An 18,335-nucleotide genomic window follows, 5' to 3' on the forward strand; every position below is an offset into this window, starting at 1 on the left:
TAAATATCCTTACATGCGTCGTTAAAGTAAATTTTACATTGCATATCCTTATCATTATAGGTGCTAATATTTTTAATATAAATTTTGTAAAACTTTACGAAGAGACTGAAGACAAATAGTATATGTGGAGTAAAACAAAAACGGAGGGAATAGTAAACCAGAATAATTTTTATCATTAGTTGCTTTTTTTCGGGCAAGTTGTCAGCAATATTAAATTCATGTTCCAACTAACTCATTCAAAAATCCGTACCAATAGAGGGAGACGGGCAATATATTTGAACACTCCCCTCACGTCTAGGCTATTTTAGTCCTTAGATGTGAGATCGATGTAGGCCACAGAATCGTTTAATTTGATACCATAATAAATTCATGTTCCAACCAATTCATCCAAAAATCCAAACTGATGGAGGGAGACGGACAATATATTTCAACAAACCAGTATTTGTAACGGTGTGGTCTAGAGCTTAAAACGAAATCCTGATTTTGAGGTTGGATCTCTGCTTAGGGCTCGATATGTCCTCACAATGAAAACAGTGTGAAGATTGGTGAATTAATCTCCCAATGCAAGAACTGACCCTCGATATAATACACAGTGCACCACAAAAAGCAATAATATTATTATTTCCATCATCAATAATTTTAACACATACTTCTTGATGCAGTAGGTAATGACTTTTTTAATATGATTTCTGTGAAATTCATTTATTAGATCCACAAAAGGTGGATCGAACGGATGGTCCTATGTATGAATGCGTTCTATCATCTATCATTTATTGGAGCTGGAGTGTCCTTTCGGAAGCAACAACACTCAAGCCCAGGATAGGGTTTATTGTGGTCACGCTCACGATGGCAATCACCTAACGTATCTCTTCCAACATTGTCCTCGCATGTCTTCTGACACTCATCCGGGAAGCAGTTCTGCTTGGCCGCAAAACATCCAACTACAAACACATGCAACGAAACCAATACAACGTTTGTTACTCCAGTTTGTTGGTTGATGTTGGATAATTATGTGTACGAAAATATCAATATCCATCGTGCTCAACATCGCAAAATATGTGTAGTACATGTTGTGAAAATAATCAATATGCATTGCATGTGCTCAACATCGGTAAGTAGTTAAGAGAATTAGAGAAGGCGTACTTACTGTAGGTTGGTTTTGCTTCCGAGGACAGAAGGGTAGCCATGAGCATGAGAGCCCCCAACCACACGGCAACAACCCCATTGTTTCTGAAGACTGCCATGAGAACCCAAAAAGAATGCCTGATGAGGTTGCCATGCTCACCCATTCGTTCCGTTTATATAGAGGCAGATCGGTGGAGACCATGGAGTATCGAATATTTAATGCATTAATTGTGCGAAAATTAGAATAAGATTTATCTCGTGATTTAAGGAACTAATTGTGCTACTAAAATTAGCATAGGGCTTATCTCGTCATCAGTGTTATTTGGTTTAGATGCCAAAATATAGTGAATGTACAATTTGTTATCTAAATGTTCTTAGCTAGCATCCAGATACAATCTTAATTATATTGCTTAAACATACTATACTACTATATATTGGCACCATCTATATACAGTAATTATGGTTTGAATTGTGCGAAAATTAGAATAGGACTTATCTCGTGATTTAAGGAACTAATTGTGCTACTAAAATTAGCATAGGGCTTATCTCATCATCAATGTTATTTGGTCTAGATGCCCAAATATGGTGAATGTACAATTTGTTATCTAAATATTCTTAGCTAGCATCCGGATACAATCTTAATTATATTACTTAGGTCCTGTTTGGAACCACTCAGATTATATAATCCACTTTTTATAATCTATTATGTATCCAAACAGGACATATTATGATGTAGATTATAAAAACTAGATGGACAGATTATTAAAAACTCACAATCTACTCTACCCCAGCTAAAATCAGATTATAAATTGCTAATGATCCATTATCCTTGTAAAGTAGGAGATAATTACATTCCTGCCACCGCCACCCTCTTCTTTAAAAAAAACAGAGGGCAGACATGTCATTATGTAATGTAAAACCTGGATTACAGTTTATATAATCCGACCTTCAAACATGCCCACCTAGATTATTTTTATAAACCAGATTATATAATATATTTTCATAATTCAGATTATCATAATCTGTTGTGGTTCCAAACGGGGCCTTAAACAGATTATAGTACTACTGTATATTGGCTCCATCTATATACAATAATTATGGTTTTGTTATTAGATGTTCCAAATGCATGCATGTTGCATTTTGTATATATCAAACCTCACTTAATTTGCATACAAAACAATATTCTTCTTAAATTATTTACCGACCACAATCAGTGCTTACTTAATGTTTCATGATACAAAGTACATTGATCATTATCTACGTGTGTCAGTCCAGCATGCTTATACTAAGCGTGAAACCCAACAGAAGGCAGACGAGTTACAAAACTTGATATATAAGGCGATGCAGAAGAAAGCGAAGCTGTATGATGCGTTAGGTAAGGCAGACAAGAATTGTGAGCCTCTTACTGAGCATGACATGCTTCCATTAGCACTCCGACATCTTCCTCGGCGAGAGGTCATTCTAAAACCACATGCCACTCCTGGGTACGTAAAATGAGAATCAAACAAGATGCATTCAGATACGAAATCATTTGGTCTATTCTTCCTTAATTTCATGTTTGTTTGACAGGAATTGATATTTTCCCTTTTGACCTGCAGGACATGGAGGTGGTTCGCTAGAAGGGCTAACACTTTGCTGGATGCAGCTGCCAACACAACAACCGTCATTTTGGCTACTGTTTTCGTTTTTAGCGGTAGGTGCGACATGGAGGTAAAAGACCAAATTGTGTTTTCCGATAAAGGACATTTCATTGAATTGATATATCGTGGTCATACACTCCCATCGAAAGAATGTCCGACCTCTGCATAGCAAGGTGCACACGTCCAAGAAGTCCGATCGACCCAAAAATAAATATCGTTTTACAGCTAAATAAATAATTCCCTCCAGCCTATGGTGTGGCAGATCCTATTCGGGGATTACACCACCATCCATAGAGTAAAAAACCTCACTCGTCATACGCTCCAGCCATAAGTAAACCTCTTACTGAGCATGGCATGCTTCCATTAGCACTTCGGCATCTTTCTCGGCGAGAAGTCGTTCCAAAACCAGATGCTACTCCCGGGTACGTAAAATATCAGAGACATGGAGGTGGTTTGCTAGAAGGGCTAACGCTTCGCTGGATGCAGCTGTCAACACGACACACGTCATTTTGGCTACTCTTTTTGTTGTTGGCTTAGGTGCGGCATGGAGATAAAAGCCTAAACTGTTTTTTTCCGATAAAGGACATTTCATTAAATTGATATATCAAGGTCATACAACCCCATCGAAAAAATGCCCGACCTCTGCATAGCACGATGCACACCAGGGCCGGTCGTGACATTTCAGGGGCCCGGGGCGGTTGTAAAATCTAAGGCCCTTAATATACACATCAAGATGATAATCAACATACCCCTAAAAATGATAATCAACATATGCGAATAGAAAATGTTACCAAAAATCTTGTCCTTTATCATTTTCTCTTTTTTCCTTCTATAGTGTCGGGTGCATATTTTTTATATAACCCGGCTATGCTGAAGTATATAAAAATATTAAGTAACTAAAACCAAGGATAAAGCTACAAATGTACTAGACTAACTCGATCAAATCTTATGGTTATCATGTAGAACTTACAAATGACAGAGTCCAGTATATCCATAAGTCATTCTCAGAAAGTCGATTATCAATATTTGTGGCAACAGTTAAGACACATGTATATCATCATTTATAATCTTTATCAATTATGATGAAAAAAATGCTCGGGGCTACCTTTTTTGAAATAAGCCAGTCATCTCTCGGCATGGGGAACGATGATGGAGCATCCTCGGCTGTGGTGTGGCTGCGTATGTGGGCCACAGACCTCCTCCATCTGCTGTTTGTTCATCTATTCCCGGGGGATGAGAGGAGGGCAATCTGGCGATGGCGCGACTAGAAAAGGGCAAATGCATCTGTTCAGATAGATAGGATGGACCAAGTACGGAGCCATCACACACATACATGAATAACTTGCATAGGAGATGAAATACAAATATTATTAAAAATTACATCATTCCTGATAAGCCACAATACCCAACATATGGCAGGCGCTCCGCAAGAATATGTGCAGAGAAGTATTTATCAATACTCTAGGTGTCGAACATGTTACGTGCACTATATGAGGGATATGAATTTGTAACTATTTGAATATTGGCCCAAATGGCACAAGTGAATTTACACTCAAAAAATAAGTGTTTAATAAACTCTTCACGTAAAAGATGCATGTCTTGCTACCTTGCGAGTTGCGCCACACCAGATTATCTCTTGACCTCTTTGTTTAGAAACCATGAAAATATCTTCACTCTTACAGGAACTTTGATCTTCCACAATTTTCAATTATCAACTGGAACATCAAAATGAACCATTGCATTATACATGGATTTGACTAAAAACATGCCATTCTGATGCAAATTGCATCAAAAATTGTCCGGTTCTTGGCCTCCAAACGAATGAGTAATTCATTCGATGCTACCGGGCAAGGCCCTAACGGGTCCCTATAGAAAAAAATATAAGGGTTTTCTTGTCCCAAAATTCGTTTGGTCGTTAATGAGGAAAACCAGGGAAGACAAGATTGAAAATTAAGAACCAAGGATGGCTCCAGCTTGTTTTTAAATTATGACGACTTGCAGTTTGGCTAGCTAGCACTATGATATGGTTGTGATATTGTGTGACATGATAGTTATAATCGTATCTCTACCTATCTAAGTAGATTGCATGTATGAATGAAAGCCGTAGGTTATTTCCATTCCGCTATTTCACAATACCCCATAATCATATCTCTTTTTTTAGGGTCGTTCAACCAAGATTTTATTCACTCAAATTCCACAAACTATGGGATACAGAACGGATCGTGCGGGATCGACATCCTCATATGTATCCCCTGATCTAGAGAGTGAGCAAACTTGGCTAGCCTATCGGCGTCATGGTTCGTCACTCTACTTTCAAAAGAGAACTACAAGAGAATTGAATAGCCCTAAGGTTTATTTCAGTGATGATAGCTCCATATCTCGCATTCCTTTGTCGATGGATGTCACCAATGAGCTGCTTGGAGTCGGACGCGATGATGAAGTTGTGAACAAGGAGGTCAGTGGCAAGGGAGAGCCCCTCCCTACAAGCTAGAGCTTCCAGCGTCGCAACGTCGGTAATGCCATTGATAACGGTCGCCGAGTTGCCGAAGAAATTTCCTGTCCCATCTCGACACACAGCCGCCGCTCCTCCCTTTTTGTGAACCTTTGAAATTTCAGCATCAACATGGATTTTTACATATCCCGGAGGTGGCGCTTTTGGCTTGACAACAACCAGTTTTGGTGTTGGATGCTTCTTCACCCACCGACGAGGTAACAGGTCGAGATCATGGATGAACCTCGAGATGAACTGATGGGTTGCAGCTGGCCTTTGAAATATCTGTTCGTGAATCGCCTTCCGTCTTGCCCACCATATGGCCCACTGAGTCACTGATAAGCGAATGGAAGCTTCATGAGAAAGGGAGTCAATCATGGTGAAAAGCCATCGTTTAACATCTGGTTCAGTCGTCTCACATGGATGTTCTGCTAGTTCTCCATCCACCATGGTCCAAATGCATCGAGACATCGAGCACTCCAGCAGAGAATGTTGCCAAGAGTCGGGTGCACCACACAGCCCACAATCACTTGAGGTCGCCATGTTTCTATGAGCCTGCACATCTTCAGTTGGGATAGATTGCTTGGCAAGCCTCCAGAGAAACATCTTGATCTTCCCAGGATCATGGGTGTGCCATAGTTTCTTCCATGAATCAGCATCTCTAGCCGAACTAGATGAACCTCACGATCCATCCAGCCATGCCCCCTACGATATTTGGTTTCTGTCATCATTTTGTAAGCGGATCTTACAGAAAAACATCCATTCTTCTCAAAAAATAATGCCCACGTGTTCGGAATATTGCTAGTGCACAAAGGAATCTCCAGTATTGCAGTAAGGTCAATTGGAAGACAAACTTCTTCCAGCCTGGCTATATTCCATGTGGCCCCGTGTCCCAAGGCTCAGTTCCCCCTGTTGGGCCATTGAGGTGTACTAGTGGAGAGCAATGAGCATGTAGTGCTGAGAAACGGTCACATAGTTTAGGTACAATCCCACGCTAGCTCTTGTATGAAGATGGATGGCCAGCATCCTTACGGAAGGCCACACGACGAGCTCAAGAGGAGAGGTTGCACAAGAAGGAGGTGATGTACGATCTACTGGCCGAGGTGGAGGAGAAACAAGGTATATATACTCGGGTTTCTTGAGGACGAGCTTGTTTTTCCTCTTGTTTGGGCGATCATCTCTTGTCTCTACTCCGGATGCAATGATCACGTCTTTATGTTCGTGTCATATGTTGTACCTTTCTTATACTTATTTTTTTTTGAACACATTATAGACGCAAGCATTCATATAAACGTTCATACACTCATCTCTTGTACTCATTCTCCTCCTCTTGAAATGATACCCAAGCTTTGCGTATTCGCAAAAAAACTTATAGCTCAGATCTCATCTCTACGTGCAAGTGCAGCCCAGAAGCGACCCCGACTGGTACCTAGTACAAAAATTGTGTGAGCAATCTTCGACAGCCTAGTGTTAGAGTAGTTTTTTCTCCCCCTCCACGGGAGAGATTGTACTGCATGCATGGTAATTTCTTTCATCTCATCCACATGCTTACTACAGGTTGATTTACATTCATGCAGGCATAGCTAACGACGATTTAGAAGAAGCGGAGGTTTTGTTCTCTGCTTCTCAATGAGATACAAAACCAAAGAAAATGATGACCATGAGGTAGAAACAAGCGAGGAGGATCACGACAAATGATGAAGTGGATATTGAAAAGCCATTAGTGTGGATATAGAAAAAAATGCCTAGATGTATATTACAAGCACAAAAGGTTACGTAGAAACATATTGCAAGTATATACAGATATCTACGGATGCGAGTTAGCACTTGAGCCTGTATGAAGTCGATACATAGCTTGCTCGCTTTATATATAAAGTTAACACAGCAAAGTATAGGGCCAAATGATACAATGCGGTGAAGAGGCCATCTTACAAAACCGATGAACGAAAACAACTAGCCTAACGCCTTGTCGAGACCCGACCGAAGGCACATGAGCTCCACTCCGGCGACAGGCGTCTCCCCAACGGTGGCCAGGGAGGGAAACCGTGGAAGTGACCGGGTAGATGAAAATGGGGCTTCCGCCCATGTCACTGGGAGAAAAAGACGTCTGGGGTGATCCAAATACATATCTCTACATGTATAATAGAATTAATTTTCAGATTGCATATCCTTATAATTACATACAGATGTTAATATTTTATTATAATTTTGGTAAAACTTTAAGAAGATTGTCTCAAGATAAATCATATACATGGAGTAAAAAGAAAAAGGAGTCGTAAGTCAGAATAATCGTTGTCCTTAATTGTTAGCTAAATGGGTCAACAATATTTGTAATGGTGCGATCTAGAGCTTAGGACATGTACAATGATGTTATCTTAGGAATGTCGCATAGGATAAATGATGAGGTGGAGGAGAAAGACTTCGAAAAAAAGGCTTTGCCTTGTCTTATTTAAGAGAAGACAGGAGATGATCTCTTAGCACAATATGTCTCATCATGTTTTTAGGAATAACTAATTATAGAAGATAAGGATAAGAGATGACCCATTATAGACTCTCTTTTTTGTCATATCTAAATTACATGCAAGTTTAAAATAAAATTATTTTATCAACCATTGTACATGTATACGAAACCATGGTTTAGATTTGGGATCTCCGCTAGCTCAACACGTGCAACAACGGAAACAATGTGAAGGTGGGCCAATTAATCTCTCAATGCAAGAAGTGACCCTGGATATAATACACAGTGCACCAGAAGAAAGAATAATATTATTTTTCTCTAAATAAATTACTCTTTGACGCAGCTGATGCCTTTGTTTGTTTCTCTAAATAAAGACATTCATTTATTAGATCTACAATAGGTAGATCGAACGGACAGTCCTATAGTATATGGGGTGCGATCTATCATCTGCACATCATGAACTAAACACCATGTTTATCATTTGGTGGAACGTCCTTTCGAAAGCAACAACACTCAAGCCCAGGATACGGTTTTAGTTCGCCATGATCCCGCTGGCATTGACCTAACGTATCTTTTCCAAGATTGTTCTCGCATGTCTTCTGACACTCATCTGGGAAGCAGTTCTGGCGGACCTCTAGACATCCAACTGCAAACACATGAAACAATACCAATACATCAATTGTTACTCCAGTCTGTTAATTCATATTTGGTAACTATCTCTACAAAAATACCAGTATCCATGGTGGTCAACATCGCAAGATATATAAATCTTGTGAAAAATGATCGATGTTAATTAAGAGAAGGCATACGTACTGAAGGCTGGTTTTCCTTCTGAGGCAAGAAGGGTAGCCATGAGCATGAGAGCCCCCAGGGCCGGCTTTGGCCCAGTGCGAGAGGTGCGACGGCCCGGGGCCCGGTCTAAAGAGGGGCCCATAGTATATATGATGTATGTACATATTACAGAGTAGAGGTAAAAAAAAATCAGGAATAACTCACGTCCAGCCGGCCCAGCAAGCAGCCACGCACGAGACAACCAGGCTTGTCAAGCACGCCCACATACCGCACGGCTGGTCGGTTGCCGTTTTGTTTCCTTAATCCTCTCTTGATTCTTCTCGATCAAATCAGAAATCAGGAAGCGACAAACACGCACAGGGAAACAGGGAGCACGGACAGGCAACGCACATCGACATCGACGCATAGCACTGAACGAGGAGCTGAGTTTGAGGATCACGGACAGGCGGCGTATGGCGGCACCGGCGCACCGCACGATGGCACCGAACCAGGAGCTGAGTTTGGGGATCAAATCGACAAGATCATCATTCAAAAGGTAATTGTCAGATCAACCCATTCCTAATTTATGCATCAGCTAAAAGGACTTTCTCAAGACTCAAGCTAGTGAAAAATTATTTGAGGTCAACATTGTCTTAAGAAAGACTGAATGGTTTGGCTATGTGCTGCATTGAGAAGAATATGCTGGATAGTATTGATCTTGGTAGTCTCATTGATGATTTTGTGTCAAAAAATGCATGGAAGTCTTGTTTCTCATGATTACTGAAGGTTAGCATGCTATTTTTATATGTTATAGTAAAATAGATTAGTTTTATGAATTTATAGCAATTGTACATTTCATGTATCAAATATGATTCTTCTCGCTGTTGGGCCCATTGATGAAGTTCGCACCGGGGCCTTTGAAATCACAGAGCCGGCCCTGGAGCCCCCAACCTCACGGCAACAGCCCCATTGTTCCTGAAGACTGCCATGAGAACCCAAAGACAAAACCTGGTGATGTTGCCATGCTCGCCCATTCCTTGCGTTTATATGGAGGCGGATCGGTGGAGATCATGGAGTATCAAATATTTAATGCATAAATTGTGCGAAAAATAGAATAGGACTTATATCGCGATATAAGGAACTAATTGTGCTACTAAAATTAGTATAGGGACTATCTCGTCATGAATGTTACTACCTCCGTCCGAAAATACTTGTCTTAAAATTGAACATAATGAATGTATCTATAACTAAAATAAGTCTAGATACATTCATCTCTGGGACAAATATTTCCGGACGGAGGGATTTGATTTAGATGCCAAACGTGGTGAATGTACAATTTGTTATCTAAATATTCTTAGCTAGCATCCGGATGCAATCTTAATTGCTAAAACAGACTATCTATGCCATTGGTCATGATATATTCTTACTATTTTGTCACGCTTCTTCTCTGTTTGAGTTATCTCTTAGGTTTCTATGAACAAGAAGAAAACCAATAGCATGCTATGAATCCCCTGAGCTTGTCTGCAAAAACTGTTGATGGTTAGAGCATCTAGAGCGGGACACCTAGAGCATCTACAGCCGGACCCATCAAACGACCGGGCATGTTGCCCGGTCATAAAAATTTGATTTAGATGGGCCTCTTAAACTGGCCTCAAACGTCCGGACTAATCGGCACACCCCATTTCCAGCCCAAATATGAGGCGGATATGGGGAGCTCGGGCGCGCCCGAACATGCCGTCTGGCCGACACTGGCCTGCATCAACCCCACATATATTCGTCATCATCCGTTGATCGGACCAAACCCTAGTTGCTTCACTTCACTTTTCTCCACTCTCATCTGCCACCCAAGCTCACCTCAGGTGGTCTCCGACCTTCTCCGGCATGGCCTCCAGCGGATCCGACTCCGACCAGCCGGATCTGTCGACTGGGGGTTGTCCCGTGCAGAGTGGAGGAGGCAATGGTGGTTCAAATTGTACTCCGCCACTCCTGCGAGGACATCGCCTGGCTGATGGGAGGATCTGTCTGCTGCGACTCGATAGCGTCGACTCAAAAGGCGCTCGGTTCCTCTGGGGCGGGATCATCTAAGTCCTTGCGGGCGGATCCATCGACCGGACCCACGGACTTTGAGTCCCACCGGAAACGGGGTGCCCGCCGTGGGAAGGAGAGGGTAAGGATCACCCGTGTCCTATCTCGCGGAGGAAATGGCGGAGCCGGAGGTGGCTGATGCGGCGGCGCGGGCGGCCGCAGAGGAAGAAGCCATCCGGGCCCGCATTTTGAAGAAACGGCAGCGACGAAACATGCGCGCCCTCACCCGCGAGCAGAACCAAGCGGTCCGTGAAATGGCCGGACTAAGGAGAAGGAGGTGAGCGGCGGCGAGGACGGCTCTGGCGACAAGCAGACCCGACTCGATCCGTTCTGCGTTTTCAACCGATACTGCCGCGACAAGGACGGCAAGGATGCCGAGAAGGACAAGGGCAGCCATGATGATCTCCGCCATAGCCAAGCATGCCAAATTTTGGAAGTCCGATGGCATGTTTAGCAGTGATGGAGTAGCCGAACAACGTGTGTGCGTCGACATAGTAGTTGCATGGGTTGTATGGATTTAAGATATGAGATTTGAGGTGTCTCGATGTAGACTGCATTATTTGAGGCGTGACCGGTCTGTGTCCGTGGACGTGCCCGGGCACATCCACGGGCGTTTGAGCGGCTAGATTTGAGGGGTGCGGTTGTAGATGCTCTTTCGATCAGTGCCCGGTCATTAAAAAGTGACCCAGACGGACGCCCTGAACGGGACTCAAATGCCCGGGCTGACCGGCACCCCTAATATCCAGCCCAAATATGGGTCAGATATGGGGAGCCCGGGCGCCCGGGGACGCCCGCCTGACAGGCCCGACCCACCCACGACCACACGGCTACCCACATAAACCGCATCAGGCTCATCGTTCCGATACCCTAGCTCACTCACTCTGTCGTCCCATCTCCCCGCACCTAATCCGGTTGAATCCGACGAAATGTCAAGCTCTGGCATCCGCTCCGATGACGACCTGGGTCCGGAGTATGAACTTGCCCTCCACATCGCCTTGGAGCGATCCAAGGTGGAGACCCGGGGCAGCTCCGGGTCGGTAGCCTCGCCGCTTCCCCTTCGTTGTAGCTCGTATGCCGGTGCTATCCCCTCCCGGTCTGTGGGTAGCTCCGGCATGCGGCCTGCGCAATCCACTCCCGAGCAGCAACGGCAAAGGGAGAGGTCGGAGGCGGAGCAATCCATGCGCCGCCGCTGCGGTATGGAGACAGAGCCTGACGAAGACGCGCGACTCCTCGAATGGGTCTACTATCGGTTCTTACGACCGTGGAGACGGGTGCACGACGTCTCCGGCGGAAAAACGTGAAGGCGCTGCGGATTGCTATGGAGCAGTCCGAGCGCGAGGTGGCGGAAGCAGTGGCTCGGCTCGCGAAGCTCAAGCGGGAGCAGGACAAAGAGGTCTCGCGGCTAAAAGGCCTCGTCATCCTTTCCAACGACGATGCAGGGCCGGCTTTGGCCCAGTGCGAGAGGTGCGACGGCCCGGGGCCCGATCTAAAGAGGGGGCCATAGTATATATGATGTATGTACATATTACAGAGTAGAGGTAAAAAAATCCAGGAATAACTCACGTCCAGCCCGGCCCAGCAAGCAGCCACGCACGAGACAACCAGACTTGTCAACCACGCCCACATACCGCACGGCTGGTCGGTTACCGTTTTGTTTCCTTAATCCTCTCTTGATTCTTCTCGATCAAATCAGAAATCAGGAAGCGACAAACACGCACAGGGAAACAGGGAGCACGGACAGGCAACGCACATCGACATCGACGCATAGCACTGAACGAGGAGCTGAGTTTGAGGATCACGGACAGGCGGCGTATGACAGCACCGGCGACCGCACGATGGCACCGAACCAGGAGCTGAGTTTGGGATCAAATCGACAAGATCATCATTCAAAAGGTAATTGTCAGATCAACCCATTCCTAATTTATGCATCAGCTAAAAGGACTTTCTCAAGACTCAAGCTAGTGAAAAATTATTTGAGGTCAACATTGTCTTAAGAAAGACTGAATGGTTTGGCTATGTGTTGCATTGAGAAGAATATGCTGGATAGTATTGATCTTGGTAGTCTCATTGATGATTTTGTGTCAAAAAATGCATGGAAGTCTCGTTTCTCATGATTACTGAAGGTTAGCATGTTATTTTTATATGTTATAGTAAAATAGATTAGTTTTATGAATTTATAGCAATTGTACATGTTCATGTATCAAATATGATTCTTCTCGCTGTTGGGCCCATTGATGAAGTTCGCACCGGGGCCTTTGAAATCACAGAGCCGGCCCTGCGACGATGATGACGACCTCGGCTCCTCGTCCGACGACTCGGCTCCTCGTCCGACGACTCGGCCGATTCTCCACTAGCCGCCGACTCCTACAGTTGTGACAACGACAGGAAGGGCAAAGGACTGGCGAGGAAGTGGCGACTGTCCCGTCTCCATTTATATTTTACCTATCTTTATGATTTGCCGATGAACTATACTCTTTTTGTTCGGTCAATCCGATGAATTTTGATGTTGATCTATGTTTACACATAGGTTGTATAGTTTTTAGGGTTCGGATATGAGGGACGCGAATGTGGAAGATAACAAATAAGAAATGCTCAATCAATGTCCGCAAACGTATCCGAACGCGTCCGCGGGCGTTTGACGGGCCGGATTTGTAAGGTTCAAGTGTAGATGCTTTTAGACCGTCTCGTACTTTCCACGGAGCAAGGGCAAGCCATAAACGAGGGTTGACCAGCTTGAGAAATTGAGTCACTGCCTCGCGGGATAAGGTTCGCTGATGATAAAAAAGATGTGAGAAGGGTTCTCTCGGACGCCATTTTGGGACATTGGATGGACATGGACACGGTGAGGATGCCGCGTATTTCTCGAGTTCGACCACAGTCCGCCACCACCTCGGATATCCTGCAACAAGACTAGACCTGTATGCACTCCTGCACGAAGGTTTTTTTTTTCTGCACGAAGGGTTACCAGTGACGAACATCCTTTTCAGTTCACTGACGAGCAAGAAACGAAATTATATAAATTACTTAAAACAATTCTTCAAGAAAGGAAAAAAAAATCACGTAACTAAGTTTTTCCACAAGTTGCGCCTTTTTTCTCAGAAAAAGGATTATCCTCGGCCTCTGCATTAATTAATACATGAAACCTTTTATTAATAATGAAACAAATAGTTCTGTAATCCAAGACAAGCTCATTCAGAGCTGTTAAAATGAAAATGGAACTAAAAAGATGCCATCGTAAGCGAAAATATGCTTAGATGACTAAAGACCTATCCTGTTACTCGAGTGTCATCTAAATCGGTTATAGATATTCCGAGGTACCATCTTTCCTCGGATAAACCCAATAACCATAGGCTCCTTGGCTTCCGCAGGAGTGAGTAACGATCACATACGTATCCAAACAGTGACCCTGTAGATAAGCTGCAAAAAAAAATTGTACGTGTTTGTATGTTAAAAACAAATTATTTTTGCAGTTCCATATAGCCCAAAGTAATGGACATACTCCAATCCGAATATGTTTTGTAACTGTTGTGTCTACTCCATATAACCGCGTCTCAAATAACGTGTGCATACTATTTGAACGGTTAATATTAAAGGGTATGTGGATGTTACAGGCAGCTGTCCACACACTTGGCTTGCGGGAGATGTTTCCGTCCAGATCGGGCATGAGTTCATGTGAGCCTGGTGGTACATGACTTTTAGAAGTAGCCTCCGTGAGTGGGGGCGGCATCATTGGAGGACTTCCTGGTTGGTGGTGTTCCTTTGAATACCGAGTCTTGATTTCCAAGGTTCAAACCTAAGGTCTAACCTTTATTAGTTGTATATGGTAATGACCTTGTTGAAGGCATTGTTTTTGGAAACACGATCTTTCTTTAGAATGAAAACCTACGATATTTGATCGGGTAAAGACGATGCTTGTGTATGGTTTTCTTCCTGAAGTCAATTGTTTTTGGAGAACCTTCTTTATAGTCCGGGTACTGTCTTTGGTGCTGGTTAGAGTACTGCTACTACGGCTACTACGGATTATTGATCATCAGGGTCTTTGTATTCTTTTTTCCTCTTTTTATTTTATTTTTTGGCTGTGTGTATCCTAGATGTTTTTAGACATCTTGTTGATGCAGAGGCTGGGTGTATTTGGTATCTGTTTGATATTAATATATTTCCCTTTTTGAAAAGAATATGGAGTGAACGCCATATAATCCTGGCCAACAGACAATCAAGAAATAGGTGTTTGATTGTTTGATCTTGATCATAAAAGATGGATCTCTCACTATCCTCGCAATAACATTCTGCAAAATTATATTTCGTTAGAGTCACTTCCTTGTGAACAAATCATATGAAAACTTTGATTTTTAATTGAGGATTAGGCCCAAATCACGAGTTGCGGCTTAACCAATTTAATTTGACCTTAGGTAAAACAGCAAGCATACATCCCATGCACTCCTTGATGGAGCCATGTACAGTACACGCCTTTCTTTGATTCGCCCAGAAGAGGTGTTCATTTGTCTTCTTTCAATAATTTGATTATTTGGTACTTGTTATCCGACAAGTTTGTTCTGCAATAGTCAAGTCAACACCAAAATTATCTAAGCGCAGTAGTACAAAAAAGTATCGGACAACCTTGGAATTTTCAAAGAGTAAAATGTATTGGATGTCACTGAATTTGCATAATGTGCTCATTTTGGCCAACGACTTAGTAATACATCCATTACGACAAGTAAATACGACAATACATGATTATACGACCACTATCTAGCACATTGAGCTCGTACGCGCTAGTCCACGGGCTGCAAGTCAGCATATGGTAAATGGACCACTTTGTCTCGCGCGGCGGCGCACGGGGAGGGGGGGAGGGGCAAGTCATTTATGTCCAACATTGCGGTCCGAAACCCTAATTTCCCGTTCAATCCCATGGCAAACCCCTAGTTCCCCTCCCTTTCTCGACCCCTCATAGAAGAATCACTTCACCGAAGCTTCTGTCCGCCGTCGTTGTCGCCTCCATCCTTGCCATGTCCATGAGCTCGGTGAGGTTATCTCTAGGCAGCCAGGCTGTGGTGGTGCCACACATCTGATGCCCTCACTGTCGCACGCGGGTGAATTTCTATTTGTCCAACATAGAGAAACATGAGGTCATCAATGTAATTTCCCCACCACCCTTCTTCTCCGTGTTGTCGAATCAATACCCTTCTTGCATTTCATTAAACGTTGTGCAGAAAATTTTGCCCTTTTGTGGACTGGTAGGATGTATGTGACTTATGGCATTGGGAGTTGGAGTACGTGGTGTATCTTGTTGGTAATCGTTTCCGCAATGGCAATGAAGAAGTAGATGCAATTGTTACTCCAGAGGAATTGAGAGAAGAGCCGATTCGAGCAAGGGAAGAAAGGGCTAGGTTTGCAAGCATTGTGAGAGGCAGTTGAGCTGGACTGGATGAGAGGACTTGGCTTGTAGGCAGTCCCATGACCAAGCAGCAAGCAGATGCAATTTTAGTTCTAGTTAAGCAAATGCTTGTTGTTCTAAAGGCAATGATAGGAATAATAATTTGGTTATGCAATTGTGTGCCTACATGAACATGCACATGAGTTGGTTAACTTGTAAATGGTTGTGTGCCTAGATGACCATGAACTGGTAACCTTGACAACAATGTGCTGATACAAGTACTGGTGACCAAGAAATTGTAACATTGTACCTGAAAGAAACTAGCAGAGAAATATGTAGTACCCTCCATACCGAAGAAGACACGTTCCAGTCATTATGGTTCAACCTAGGTAATACATGATCAACAATTGATCTAGACTCATAAACTAACATCATTATGGATCAATTGTAACACATCCATCATTCTAAGTTTGACAATGTTACCAAAATCATAACAAACATCTTGAGTGAACATAATATAGTACTAATGACATCCCTTTCACACATTCTAGCATTGTAAGTTCCATTTGAAGACATCAAACATAGATGTTTTATGGCCTTTTGAATCAGCACTTGGTCTTGCGGAGCTTTTCTCTTACCAGCAGCAACAATTTTCCTTCTCATCTCCTCCATCCTTGTAGGAGCAGCAACTTGCCTCTTAGCTTCCCTTTCTGCTAGAGCAGCTCGCCTCTTAGCCTCTCTCTATGCTATAGAAAGTTCTGAGTGGTTTATCTTCCAACTATTGTGCACTAAATAATTTTACCCTATATTTAGTTGTTTATCATGATTTTCTTTATTTTTCATAATTTATGTGGTATATTCAAACACGACCTTTTTTGTAAATATGTCTGGATTTTTTTAAAATGTAAACATGGGTTGAAAAAAAACTTGGTATGGTGTCATTGTATGACCACATGAATCTGTGGTTATTATCTCTAAGTGTTAAACGTATGTGTTGATATATATTCTATAATATCCACGGGATCGAGAGTTCAAAGGTAATTAATTAGAAGGGTCAAAGAGTCTGGTTTGAGATAGAGATGGCATATCACCATTTTATTTGACTACATAAGTTTCTACTCCCTCCGTCCCAAAATTCTTGTCTTAGATTTGTCTAGATATGAATGTATCTAGTCACATTTTAGTATTTTGATACATCCATTTTTAAACAAACCTAAGACAAGAATTTTGTGACGGAGGGAGTATATATGTAGCATACGCTAACTTACATTTACGTATCAAATTATAGATTTACTTGGGATTGCTATGGCATATACAGGTAATATCATCAAATAATAATTTAGCAGGGTGTGAGATAAAGAAAATGCGGCTGGTTCTATTAGTAGTTGTGTTCAACCTACACTGCATGCTGCCGTAAGATGATCTCTTGCCGCGTGCATGCTCGAAAAGACGCTGATATTGACCAACTAGCAGCGTTGCAAACCAACTAAATGTTGCAGGCTTGTTTTATAGATTTTTACAGTTCCCCTTCAGTGTTAATTACGAATGTTTTCATTTTCTATATACGTCGTATTTTGTGTCATGTGTTTTTTATAAAAGTAATAGCAAAATTCATATTATTAACAATTTACTATAAAAGGTTTTATAAATTAAACTAAACTACACATATTTAAACATAATGACCTTGCAGCGTGCAACCTTTGCTAGACGCTGCCAGTTGCGTAATACTCCCTCCATCCGGAAATACTTATCGTAGAAATGGACGTACCTAGATGTATTTTAATTTTAAATATATTCATCATTATTATTTTTGTGACAAGTAATTTTAGACAGAGGGGGTAGTAGTGACCCGCTACCAAGGACACTGCTAGTAGTTTCTGGCTTGCACACGCACATGGTTCATTATACAATTTGCGTTCTCCCATAGACAATGATGTAAATTTCACAGTTTCAGTAGTGTTTCGAGAAGTGCGGAGCGTTGCCGATAATTTGGTAAATTTGTTGCTGCGTTTAGTACCCGTTACACGGTATTATTAGCAAAATCCTATGATGGTTTTTTCTAGTAATGCTACATCAACGTAATAGTACTTCAATGTTTTACGTAATGTACAAGGCGACCAATGAAATTAGAAGTAGGAGGATGAAGCACCCCTGAAAATCAAGGGGGTGGGGTGGGGGGAGTTTATTAGTTAGGAAACTTACCTAAGTCTTTGTAGGCCTTACGTAGATGCAACATTATCGAGGTTTTTTTACTAGTGTGGGTTTTTTCTAAATCACATATTCACGAATCGTAGCAGTTATAACATAGAATATGAACATTAATTATAAACTTAGAAATAAATAATAATCAAATGTTACTGCCACTAGGGCATATTTTGAATAGATACTTGT

At 42.4% G+C, this 18,335-nt stretch overlaps 1 long non-coding RNA gene across 1 annotated transcript; it reads right to left on the reverse strand.

Moving 5' to 3' along the window:
• Positions 1–602: 602 nt before the first annotated feature.
• LOC123421500 lies at positions 603–1,262 on the reverse strand. Its single transcript, XR_006619776.1, has 2 exons — positions 1,148–1,262; positions 603–941 (listed from the first exon to the last, which is right to left on the reverse strand). It is a non-coding gene; the product is annotated as an uncharacterized LOC123421500 (long non-coding RNA).
• Between the last annotated feature and the right edge of the window lie 17,073 nt (positions 1,263–18,335).

This window comes from Hordeum vulgare, chromosome 1H (assembly GCF_904849725.1).
Source record: "Hordeum vulgare subsp. vulgare chromosome 1H, MorexV3_pseudomolecules_assembly, whole genome shotgun sequence".
Taxonomy (NCBI): Eukaryota; Viridiplantae; Streptophyta; class Magnoliopsida; order Poales; family Poaceae; genus Hordeum; species Hordeum vulgare.